Source organism: Phoca vitulina, unplaced genomic scaffold, assembly GCF_004348235.1.
Source record: "Phoca vitulina isolate PV1807 unplaced genomic scaffold, GSC_HSeal_1.0 scaffold11, whole genome shotgun sequence".
Taxonomy (NCBI): domain Eukaryota; kingdom Metazoa; phylum Chordata; class Mammalia; order Carnivora; family Phocidae; genus Phoca; species Phoca vitulina.
The window spans coordinates 12,032,757-12,045,921 of NW_022589714.1; the positions used below are offsets into that span (position 1 = coordinate 12,032,757).

General features: G+C 40.1%; 1 long non-coding RNA gene across 4 annotated transcripts in view; it reads left to right on the forward strand.

Annotated features, from left to right (window-relative positions):
- Positions 1 to 3,829: 3,829 nt before the first annotated feature.
- LOC116635461 overlaps positions 3,830 to 13,165 on the forward strand; it is a 94,577-nt gene continuing 85,241 nt past the window's right edge. For all 4 annotated transcript variants that reach the window (XR_004300173.1, XR_004300172.1, XR_004300170.1 and 1 more), the window contains exon 1: positions 3,830 to 3,928. This is a non-coding gene — a long non-coding RNA (uncharacterized LOC116635461). The remainder of the gene's footprint in view (positions 3,929 to 13,165) is intronic.

The following is a 13,165-nucleotide window of genomic DNA, read 5'->3' on the forward strand; positions in this document are numbered from 1 at the left end:
AGAGTCCCCTTAAATATTTCTGGAAGGGCTGGTTTACTGGTCATGAACTCCTTTATTTTTTATTTGCCTGAGAAACTCTTTATCTCTCCTATTCTGAGTGGCAGCCTTGCTGGAAAGAGTATTCTTGGCTGCAGATTTTTCCAGTTCATCACTTTGAATATTTCATGCCATTCTCTTCTGACATGCCAAATTTCCGTTGAAAGATCTACATCTTGCCTTATGGATCTTCCCTTGTAAGTTAGAAACTCCTTTTGTCTTGTTTATTTTAAGATTTTTTTCTTTATCACTATGTTTTGCAAATTTAATTATAATATGTCTTGGTGTTGGTCTGCTTTTGTTGATTTGATGGGAGTTCTCTGTGTCTCCTGGATCTGGATGTCCATTTCCTTCCCCAGATTAGGGAAGTTTTCAGGTATTATCTCCTCAAATAAATTTTCTGCCCCCTTTTCTCTCCTTCTTCTGTGACTCCTATAATATGAAAGTTATTATGTTTGATGGCATCACTGAGTTGGCTAAGTCTATTGTTGTGTTCCATAATTCTTCTTTCTCTCATTTGTTCAGTTTCATTATTTTCCATTATTTTATCTTCTATATCACTTATTTGTTCCTCTGCTTCTTCTATCCTTGTGTTCATTGCATCAAATCTGTTTCAAATTTCAGTTATTTTGTTTTTCATTTCTGTTTTTTTTTCACTCTTTTATTTTGGCAGTAAGAGGCTCCCTGGAGTCTTCTATTCTTTTCTCAAGGCTGCTGAGTATCCTTATGATTGTTGCTTTAAATTCACCATCAGACTTGTTATTTATATCTGTTTTGCTATCTCTGGCTGTGACCTTATGTCATTCTTTCATTTGGGATGAATTCCTCCATCTTGGCATTTTGTCTGTCTTTTTCTTCTTCTCTGTGTTAAAAAAGCCTGTTATGTTTCCTGCTCCTGAGAGTCATGGCTTTATGAAGAAGGGGTCACATAGTGTCCAGGGCCTGGCACTTCAGGTAGTGTCTCTGGTGTGTGCTACCTGCACTCTGCTGTTGTGTTTTGGCTGCTCTATCCTTCAGCCCAGTCATCTGCAGAAGCTCTCCTTGCCTGCAGTGGGCAATGTTTGATCCCTGACCAGAATGTGGCAAATTTTAACTAGATGTGCTCTGGTCTGCTTGTTTTATTTTTTTTTTAAAGATTTTATTTATTTATTTGAGAGAGAGAATGAGATAGAGAGAGCATGAGAGGGTCAGAGGGAGAAGCAGACTCCCTACCAAGCAGGGAGCCTGATGTGGGACTCGATCCCGGGACTCCAGGATCATGACCTGAGCCAAAGGCAGTCGCTTAACCAACTGAGCCACCCAGGCGCCCTCTGGTCTGCTTGTTAAATGAGACCTGATACTACTTCCAGTACAACTGAAGCCCTGCAGGACTCTGTGGTCAGGGATCGTGATGTGGGCATGGGTATCTTCTGGTCTTCTGGGAAGGTGCCCATCATGCTGGGACTGAGACAAACTTGACCAAGAAGGCCATTCCTATGAGAGCCCAGTGGTGTGGGACTTGGTGTAAGCAGGTTAGGCAGCTAGTGTTCACACTGTGCTGTTTGTCACAGATGACTCTGTTTTTATGCTGGGGGGTGGGGCAGAGAGAAAAATTGCTCCAGCCAGCTCCTTTGTCCCTGAGAAGGGTCTTTGTGCTTTCTGCTTTCAGGAAAGCACTCCAAGAAGAGCAAATAATCTCCCCACTCTGTGTCCCAGGCATTTTTCAGATCAGTGTTTCCACACTGCCTCTGGGTTGTTTGCCGGCCTTCTTTCCAGGAGCAGCACAGTGCTTTCTGGGCTCTATCCCAGCCAAGCCTGCTGACTTTTAAAACTCTAGGCTTTAGGGATGTGGTGGGGGCAGGGGCCTGCACTGGTCTTCTGTGGGAGGGTCTCACTATGCTGGGACTGAGGTAGGTTTGACCTAGAAGGATAGTCATGCCGGAGTGCAGGGGTGTGGGACTTGGTGTAAGCAGGTTAGGCAGCCAGTATTGGGGCTGAGCTGCTTCCTGTGGATGGCTCTGCATTTATCCTGAGGGGTGGAGGAGGGAAATGGTGGCTGCTGGCTCCTTTATCTCTAGAGAGGTGTCTTTGTGAATGCTACCTCTCAAGGACATGCTCCAAGAAGAGTGAAGAGTCTCTTCCCTGTGTGCCCCAGGTGTTCTTCAGATCATTATTTCCACACCATCTGCCCCCAAGTTGTTTGCCTGCCTTCTCTCCAGGAGCAGGGTAGTGCCCTCAGACCTCTATCCCAACCACCACCTGTAAAACTCCAGTCTTTAAGCCCCACTGGTTGCAGTCCCTCTCATTTTCCCAGCCAGTGGCTTTGGGGAAGTGCTTTCCTTGTGCATTCCCCTGTGTGCTCCTCTCTCTTTGGACTTTCTCCTTGACCACAGCTTCCTCCCCTCTGCACCACCCATGATCCTTTCTCTCCCAAACCACATCTTTGTCCTTCCTATCTTCTTTAATGTGGCTTTTGTGGAGTTTGTTCTTTTAGTCTTCAGGTTGATTTCTGGGGTATTTGGAATGATTTGATAGTTATCTAGTTATGTTCAAGGGATGAGATGAACCTAGAATCCTACTACACTGTCATCTTAGCTCCTCCTAGCCTTTCTTAACTTTATATTTCTGTGTATAATTGTTCTTTTCTTTAGCTGCTTCACTGGTTTTCATCAATTTGATAATTTTATGTTTCAGTGTGATTTTCTTTGTGTCTTTCTACCTGGGATTCATTGAGATTCTTGAATCTACAAATGTAGTTTTCATCAAAACTCAAAACTTCTTAGCCATTATTTCTTTAAAAAAATTTTTTTTGTCTCCTCAACTCAGTGAGACTATTCTCTCTTCAGTTTCTCTTCCTTGCACTTGAGCCCAGACTGTGCCTCAAGGAAGAAAGGTGGAATGGTTATAGGGTATACCTCTTTTCCCCTCTTATTCATGGATCACTGTTCTATGCTGCCCTTTGTCTAAATTCAGTTGTTTCATATAGTGTATCCAGTTGTGTAGTTGTTTATGATGGAGAGGTAAGGTAGTCCAGACTCTATCACTGTCATAGCTAGAGAAATGCCTTTTATCTATTTTTTACTATTTTAATAATTTTGAATTTTCTATTTATATTGTAGTGTTTTAGTTCTGTCTTTTTTTTAATTTAAAAAAATTTAATTTAAATTCAATTTAGTTAACATATAGTGTATTACTGGTTTCAGGGGTAGAATTTAGTGATTCATCAGTTGCATATAATACCCAATGCTCATTATATCAAGTGCCTCCTTGATGCCCATCACCCAATTACCCCACCCCCTCTCACCTCCCTTCCAGCAACCCTCAGTTTGTTTCCTAGAGTTAAGAGTCTCTTATGGTTTGTCTCCCTCTCTAATTTTGTCTTATTTTATTTTCTGTCCCTTCCCCTGTGTTCATCTGTATTTGTCTTCCTCTGACTGACTTATTGCACTTAGCATAGTACTCTCTAGCTCCATGGTGTTACAAATGGCAAGATTTCATTCTTTTTGGTGGCTGAGTAATATTCCATCACATATATACCACATCTTCTTTATCCATTCATCTGTCGGACATTTGTGCTCTTTCCATAATTTAGCTATTGCTGATAATGCTGCTCTAAACATTGGGTGCATGTATCCCTTTGAATTAGTATTTTTATATCCTTTGGTTAAATATCTAGTAGTGCAATTGCTGGATCATAGGATAGTTCTATTTTTAACTTTTTGAAGACCCTCCATACTGTTTTCCAGAGTGCCTGCACCAGTTTGCATTCCTACCAACAATGTAAGAGGAATTTGTGAACACTAAACCAGTCCTGCAAGAAATATTAAAGGGGATTCTTTGAGCAGAGAGAGAGTCCCAAAGTAACAAAGACCAGAAAAGGAAGAGACAAGCTCCAGGAACAGCAACTTAACAGGTAATACAATGGCACTAAATTAATATCTTTCAATAATGACTCTGATATGTAAATGGACTTAATGCCCCAATCAAAAGAGATACGGTATCAGAATGGATTAAAAAAAAAAAAAAGACCCAACAATATGCTGCTTATAAGAGATTCATTTTAGGGCACCTGCGTGGCTCAGTGGCTTTAGTGACTGCCTTCAGCTCAGGTCATGATCCTGGAGTCCCGGGATTGAGTCCCACATCAGGCCCCCTGCTCGGTGGGGAGTCTGCTTCTCCCTCTGATCCTCCCCTCTCTCATGCTCTCTTTCTCTCTCATTCTCTCTCTCTTAAATAAAATCTTAAAAAAAAAAGAGAGAGAGAGAGACTCATTTTAGACCCAAAGTCACCTCCAGATTGAAAGTAAGGAGGTGGAGAACATTTATCATGCTAGTGGACATAAAAAAAAAAAAAAAAAAAAGCTGGAGTAGCCATCCTTATATTAGACAAACTAGATTTTAAACCGAAGACTGTAATAAGAGATGAAGAAGGACACTATATCATAAAAAAGGGGTCTATCCAACAAGAAGATCTGTTAATTCTGTCATTTTTACACTTGGCTTCTAAGTAGCATACAACAGTCATGATCACAGAGAATGATAAATGTCTTTTTCAAATAATTGATAATTAATTTATTTGGTATTTTCTATGATCTGAATGTTTGTGTCCCCCCAGAATATTGAAATCCTAACCCCCAAAGGTGATGGCATTAAGAGGTGGGGAGTCTTTGGGAGTTGATTAGGTCATGAAGGCAGAGCCCTCATGAATGAGATGAATGTCCTTACAAATGAGACTCCACAGAGCTCCCTAACCCCTTTCACTGTGTGAGGATAAAATGAGAAGTTTATGACCCTGAAGGGAGCCCTTACTCAACCATGCTGACACTCTGTTCTTGAACTTCCAGCCTTCAGTGCTGTGAGAAATAACTTTCTGTTTATAAACCACTCAGTCTGTGGTATTTTGTTATAGCAGCTGGAAGAGACTAAGACACATAGTCTTAATATAAACAAATTAACTGGGGCTCCTGGGTGGCTCAGCGGTTAAGCAGCTGCCTTCGGCTCAGGTCATGATCCCAGGGTCCTGGGACTGAGCCCCACGTCAGGCTCCCTGCTCAGTGGGGAGTCTGTTTCTCTCTCTCCCTCTGCCTGCTGCTCTGCCTACTTGTGCTCTCTCTCTATCTCTCTGTCAAATAAGTAAATAAAATCTTAATAAATAAACAAATTAAATATTTATTAATATTGACAAACTAATTACCTATTAAGTTCTCTGAATTTGAAGTTTACCTCTTAAGGAAAGGAGGACCTGAGTCTTTTCTAGTTCCAAAGGAAGTATTAAGGTGCTATATTTAATTTTCTTAATGCGTATCCAGATTTCCTAAATGTTGAAGACCTGAAAATGTTTATGGTAACTCAGAACACTTTATGATTTGTTTTTGTTTTTGTTTTTTCCTACTTTAAAAAAAAAAATTTTATTAACATAGAATGTATTATTTGTTTCAGGGGTACCGGTCTGTGATTCATCAGTCTTACACAATTCACAGTGCTCACCATAGTACATACCCTCCCCAATGTCCATCACCCAGCCACCCCATCCCTTCCACCCCCCATCCCTTCAGCAACCCTCAGTTTGTTTCCTGAGACTGAGTCTCTTATGGTTTGTCTCCCTCTCTGGTTTCATCTTGGTTCATTTATCCCTCCCTTCCCCTGTGATCCTCGGTCTTGTTTCTCAAAATCCTCATATCAGTGAGATCATATGATACTTATCTTTCTCCGATTGACTTAACATAATACCCTCTAGTTCCATCCACGTCATTACAAATGGCAAGATTTCATTTTTTTGATGACTGCATAATATTCCATTGTATATATATACCACATCTTCTTTGTCCATTCATCTATTGATGGACATCTAGGCTCTTTCCATAGTTTGGCTATTGTGGACATCACTGCTATAAACATTGGGGTGCATGTGACCTTTTGGATCACTACATTTGTATCTTTGGGGTAAATACCCAGTAGTGCAATTGCTGGGTCATAAGGTAGCTCTATTTTCAACTTTTTGAGGAACCTCCATACTGTTTTCCAGAGTGGCTGCACCAGCTTGCATTCCCACCAACAGTGTAGGAGGGTTCCCCTTTCTCTGCATCCTCGCCAACATCTGTCATTTCCTGACTTGCTAATTTTAGCCATTCTGACTGGTGTGAGGCGGTTTCGAGGTTTTGATTTGTATTTTCCTTTTTCATGTGTCTGTTGGCCATTTGGATGTCTTCTTTGCAGAAATGTCTGTTCATGTCTTCTGCTCATTTCTTGATTGGATTATTTGTTCTTTGGGTGTTGAGTTTGATAAGTTCTTTATAGATTTTGGATATGACCCCTTTACCTGATATGTCATTTGCAAATATCTTCTCCCATTCTGTTGGTTGTCTTTTGGTTTTTTTGACTGTTTTCTTTGCTGTGCAAAAGCTTTTTATCTTGATGAAGTCCCAATTGTTAATTTTTGCCCTTGCTTCCCTTGCCTTTGGCAATGTGTCTAGGAAGAAGTTGCTGTGGCTGAGGTCAAAGAGGTTGCTACGCCTGTGTTCTCCTCAAGGATTTTGATGGATTCCTGTCTCACAGTTAGGTCTTTCATCCATTTTGAGTCTATTTTTGTGTGTGGTGTAAGGAAATGGTCCAGTTTCATTCTTCTGCATGTGGCTGTCCAATTTTCCCAACACTATTTGTTGAAGAGACTGTCTTTTTTCCATTGGACATTCTTTCCTGCTTTGTCAAAGATTAGTTGACTATAGAGTTGAGGGTCCATTTCTGGGCTCTCTATTTTGTTCCATTGATCTATGTGTCTGTTTTTGTGCCAGTACCATACTGTCTTGATGATGACAGCTTTGTAATAGAGCTGGAAGTCTGGAATTGTGATGCCACCAGCTTTGCTTTTCTTTTTCAACATTCCTCTGGCTATTCAGGGTCTTTTCTGTTTCCATACAAATTTTAGGATTATTTGTTCCATTTCTTTGAAAAAAGTGGATGGTATTTTGATGGGGATTGCTTTGAATGTGTAGATTGCTCTAGGTAGCATTGACATCTTCACAATATTTGTTCTTCCAATCCACGAGCATGGAACGTTTTTCCATTTCTTTGTGTCTTCCTCAATTTCTTTCATGAGTATTTTATAGTTTTCTGAGTACAGATCTTTTGCCTCTTTGGTTAGATTTATTCCTAGGTATCTTATGGCTTTGGGTGCAATTGTAAATGGGATTGACTCCTTAATTTATCTTTTTTCTGTCTTGTTGTTGGTGTATAAAAATGCCACTGATTTCTGTGCATTGATTTTATATCCTGCCACTTTACAAAATTCCTGTATGAGTTCTAACATTTTTGGGGTGGAGTCTTTTGGATTTTCCACACAAAGTATCATATTATCTGCAAAAAGTGAGAGTTTCACTTCTTCTTTGCTAATTCAGATGCCTTTTATTTCTTTTTGTTGTCTGATTGCTGAGGCTAGGACTTCTAGTACTATGTTGAATAGCAGTGGTGATAGTGGACATCCATCCCTGACATGTTCCTGACCTTAGGGGAAAAGCTCTCAGTTTTGGAGGTTCCTCAAATAGTTGAAAATAGAGCTACCATATGATCCAGCAATTGCACTACTGGGTATTTACCCCAAAGATACAAATGTAGTGATCCAAAGGGGTATGTGCACCCCAATGTTTATAGCAGCAATGTCCACAATAGCCAGACTGTGGAAAAAGCCAAGATGTCCATCAACAGATGAATGGATAAAGAAGATGTGGTATATATATACAATGGAATATTATGCAGCCATCAAAAGGAATGAGATCTTGCCATTTGCAATGACGTGGATGGAACTGGAGGGAATTATGCTGAGCGAAGTAAGTCAATCAGAGAGAGACATGTATCATATGACCTCACTGATATGAGGAATTCTTCATCTCAGGAAACAAACTGAAGGTTGCTGGAGTGGGGGGGTGGGAGGGGTGGGGTGGCTGGGTGATAGACATTGGAGAGGGTATGTGCTATGGTGAGCGCTGTGAATTGTGCAAGACTGTTGAATCACAGATCTGTACCTCTGAAACAAATAATGCAATATATGTTAAGAAAAAAAAAAGAAGATAGCAGGAGGGGAAGAATGAAGGGGGGGAAATCAGAGGGGGAGAGAAACCATGAGAGACGATGGACTCTGAAAAACAAACTGAGGGTTCTAGAGGGGAGGGGGGTGGGAAGATGGGTTAGCCTGGTGATGGGTATTAAAGAGGGCACGTTCTGCATGGAGCACTGGGTGTTGTGCACAAACAATGAATCATGGAACACTGCATCAAAAACTAATGATGTAATGTATGGTGATTAACATAATAAAAAATTTTTTAAAAAAGCTCTCAGTTTTTCCCCATTGATTATGATATTTGCTGTGGGTTTTTCATAGATGGCTTTTATGATATTGAGTTATGTACCCTCTATCCCTACACTGTGAAGAGTTTTAATCAAGAAAGGATGCTGTACTTTGTCAAATGCTTTTTCTGCATCTATTGAGAAGAACATATGATTCCTGTTCTTTCTTTTATTAATGTATTGTATCACATTGATTGACTTGCGGATGTTGAACCAGCCTTGCAGCCCAGGGATAAATCCCACTTGGTCGTGGTGAATAATCCTTTTAATGTACTGTTGGATCCTACTGGCTAATATTTTGGTGAGAATTTTTGTATCCATATTCATCAGGGATATTGGTCTGTACTTCTCCTTTTTGATGGGGTCTTTGTCTGGTTTTGGGATCAAGGTAATGCTGGCCTCATAAAATGAGTTTGGAAGTTTTCCTTCCATTTCTATTTTTTGGAACAGTTTCAGAAGAATAGGTATTAATTTTTTAAATGTTTGGTAGAATTCCCCTGGGAAGCCATCTGGCCCTGGGGTCTTGTTTGTTGGGAGATTTTTGATGACTGCTTCAATTTCCTTAGTGGTTATGGTCTGTTCAGGTTTTCTATTTCTTCCTGGTTCAGTTTTGGTAGTTTATATGTCTCTAAGAATGCATCAATTTCTTTCAGATTATCTAATTTGCTGACATATAGTTGCTCATAATATGTTCTTATAATTGTTTGTATTTCTTTGGTGTTGGTTGTGATCTCTCCTCTTTCATTCATGATTTTATTTATTTGGGTCCTTTCTCTTTTCTTTTTGATAAGTCTGGCCAGGGGTTTATCGATCTTATTAATTCTTTCAAAGAACCAGCTCTTAGTTTTGTTGATCTGTTCTACTGTTCTTTTGGTTTCTATTTCATTGATTTCTGCTCTGATCTTTATTATTTCTCTTCTCCTGCTGGGTTTAGGCTTTATTTGCTGTTCCTTCTCCAGCTCCTTTAGGTGTAGGGTTAGGTTGTGTATTTGAGACCTTTCTTGCTCCTTGAGAAAGGCTTGTATTGCTATATACTTTCCTTTTAGGACTGCCTTTGCTGCATCCCAAAGATTTTGAACAGTTGTGTTTTCATTTTCATTTGTTTCCATGAACTTTTTAAATTCTTCTTTAATTTCCCAGTTGACCCATTTATTCTTTAGTAGGATGCTCTTTAGCCTCCATGTATTTGACTTCTTTCCAACTTTCCTCTTGTGATTGAGTTCTAGTTTCAAAGCATTGTGGTCTGAAAATATGCAGGGAATGATTCCAGTCTGTTGGTACCAGTTGAGACCTGATTTATGACCCAAGATGTGATCTCTTCTGGAGAATGTTCCATGTGCACTAGAGAAGAATGCGTATTCTGTTGCTTTGGGATGGAATGTTCTGAATATATCTGTGAAGTCCATCTGGTCCAGTGTGTCATTTAAAGTCTTTATTTCCTTGTTGATCTTTTGCTTAGATGATCTGTCCATTTCAGTGAGGGGGTGTTAAAGTCCCCTGCTGTTATTGTATTATTGTTGATGTGTTTCTTTGCTTTTGTTATTAATTGCCTTATATAATTGGCTGCTCCCATGTTAGGGGCATAAATATTTAAAATTTTTAGATCTTCTTGTTGGAAAGACCCTTTAAGTATGATGTAGTGTCCTTCCTCATCTCTTATTACAGTCTTTGGTTTAAAATCTAATTTGTCTGATATAAGGATTGCCAACCCAGCTTTCTTCTGATGTCCATTAGCATGGTAAATGGCTTTCCACCCCCTCACTTTAAATCTGGAGGTGTTTTTGGGTCTAAAATGAGTCTCTTGCAGACAGCATATTGATGGGTCTTGTTTTTTTATCCAATCTGATAGCCTGGGTCTTTTGATTGGGGCATTTAGCCCATTTACATTCAGGGTAACTATTGAAAGATATGAATTTGGTGCCATTGTATTACCTGTAAGGTGACTGTTAGTGTATATTGTCTCTGTTCCTTTCTGGTCTATGTTACTTTTAGGCTCTTTCTTTGCTTAGAGGACCCCTTTCAGTATTTCTTGTAGGGCTGGTTTCGTGTTTGCAAATTCTTTTAGTTTTTGTTTGTCCTGGAAGCTTTTTATCTCTCCTATTTTCAATAACAGCCTAGCTGGATACAGTATTCTTGGCTGCAAATTTTTCTCTTTTAGTGCTCTGAATATATCATGCCAGTCCTTTCTGGCTTTCCAGGTCTCTGTGGATAAGCCTGCTGCCAATCTAATGTTTCTACCATTGTAGGTTACAGACCTCTTGTCCTGAGCTGTTTTCTGGATTTTCTCTTTGTCTCTGAGACTTGTGAGTTTTACTATTAGATGTCAGGGTGTTGACCTATTTTTATTGATTTTGAGGAGGGTTCTCTGTGCCTCCTGGATTTTGATGACTGTTTCCCTCCCCAAATTAGGGAAGTACTCTGCTATAATTTGCTCCAATATACCTTCTGCCCCTGTCTCTCTTTCTTCTTCTTCTGGGATACCAATTATTCTAATGTTGTTTTGCTTTATGGTATCACTTATATCTCAAATTCTCCCCTCGTGATCCAGTAGTTGTTTATCTCTCTTTTTCTCAGCTTCTTTATTCTCCATCATTTGGTCTTCTATATCACTGATTCTGTCTTCTGCCTCATTTATCCTAGCAGGTAGAGACTCCAGTTTTGATTTCACCTCACTAATAAATAGCCTTTTTGATTTTGACTTGGTTAGATTTTAGTTCTTTTATTTATCCAGAAAAGGATTCTATAGTATCTTCTATGCTTTTTTCAACCCCAGCTAATATCTTTGTAATCGTCATTCTGAACTCTAGTTGCAACAGCTTACTAATGTCTGTATTGATTAGGTCCCTGGCAGTCAGTACTGCCTCTTGTTCTTTTTTTTGAGGTGAGTTTTCCTGTTCTGTCATTTTGTCCAGAGAAGAATAGATGAATGAGAGAACAAAATGCTAAAAGTGTAACAATGACCCCAGAAAAATATACACTAAACAAATCAGAAGAGACCCGAAACTGGGGGGAAAAGAAAGGAAAAAAAAAAAAGAATATGATCAGGCTGGTGAATGGAACAGAGCCATACACTAGATTTTGGGTGAATTTTGGTCTGTTAGAAGAAATTGCCTCCCAAAATTTTAAAGAAGGAAAAACTTATATATGTATACAAAAATAAGAGTAAATATGATGAAGGGATGGAATATGACTGTAAAGATGAAAATCAAAAAAACATTTTAAAAAAGGAATTGATAAAATAAGAAGTTGGTTAAAAAAAGAATGAAAAAAATTTTTAAAAAAGAGAGAATGTGATCAGGCGGGAGACTAGGACAACATCATACACGAGATTGAGGGTATATTTTAATCTGTTAGAAGAAACTGTATCCCAAAATTTTAAAGAAAGAAAAACATATATATACAAAAAATAGGTTAAATACAATGAAGAGATAGAATGTAAAAATGAAAATTAAAAAAGGTTTCAAAAAGGAATTGATAAGATGTTGGTTAAAAAGGAAAGAAGAAAAATTCAACTAAAAAAAAAGAGAAAAATAAAGAAAATTTTAAAGTTTAACTTTGAAAGACTAAAGAATCATGGGGAAAAAGCCATGAATTCTAGTGCTGTATTCCCTCAGTGCTGGAGTTTTGTAGTTCTCATTGATTGGTCTTGGCTGGGTGTTCTTGCTGATCTTCTGCGGGAGGGTCCTGTTGCAGTGATTCTCCAATGTCTGTGCCTGAGGCGGAATTGCCCTGCCCTTGCCAGGGGCCAGGCTAAGTAATCTGCTCGGGTTTGCTCTTGGTAGCTTTTGTTCCCCAAAAGCTTTCTGTACAGCTTTGGAGGATGAGAGTGAAAATGGAGGACTCCCGATCTCTGGCCCCTGAGGAGCCAAGAACTCGGGGCCCCACTCCTCAGTGAGCCCTCAGAGAAAATCAGTCAATCACTCCTGTCTCCCTGGTCTCCAGCCGCACTCCGAGCTCACCCAGCCTGTGACTGAGCATTTCTATCTCTGGCACACAATCTGTTTGGAGTCTCAAACCCAGCATATTCCTGCAGCAGGCTCCCATGCCATTCCTCCCAAGGGAGAAAGAGGAGTCTCCCCGTATCTGCCACTTGTTGGGTCCCTGCTCCAAAAGCAGTGGCCCTACTGTGCTGTGGATCACAGTTTATGGCAACCCTGAGCTGAGAGCCCCCTCCTCAGCTGGTCTTTGCTGCTGGCTTCCCTGCTCCAATACCTGGGAGCCCTGCCACACTCAGGCACCCCGGTCTTTCTGTGACCCTGAGAATCCTGAGACTACACTGTCCCAGTGAGGGTTCCACCCCCGCTTAGCCACTTGAGTGACGTCCCTCAGCAGAGCAGACTTCTAGAAGTTCCGATTTTGTGCTCCGCTGCTCTATCACTTGCCCGTAGCCACTTGACGGAGGCTCCCTCTCCCCGTGGTCTACCTTCCCAAATATCACCTCGGATTCACTTCTCCGCATGTCCTACCTTCCAGAAAGTGGTCGTTTTTCTGTTCAGAGAGTTGTTGCTATTCTTTTCTTCGATCTCCTGTTGCGTTTGTAGGTGTTCTGAATGGTTTGATAACTATCTACCTGAATTCCTGGGACCAGACGATATTTAGGTCTCCTACTCCTCCACCATCTTGCTCCTCCTCCAGAACACTTTATGATTTATATTCCTTCTTGTATAATAATGATTGTTAACTGCATTTCAAAAAATTGGAATCGTGTTGATTTCTTAGAAAGGGACATGTGTAAACAAGGAGGGCTAAGTGAGTACATCTGGGTTGTGAGGCCAACTTAAAGAGTTGGTTTTGACATAGTTGGTAGGAGA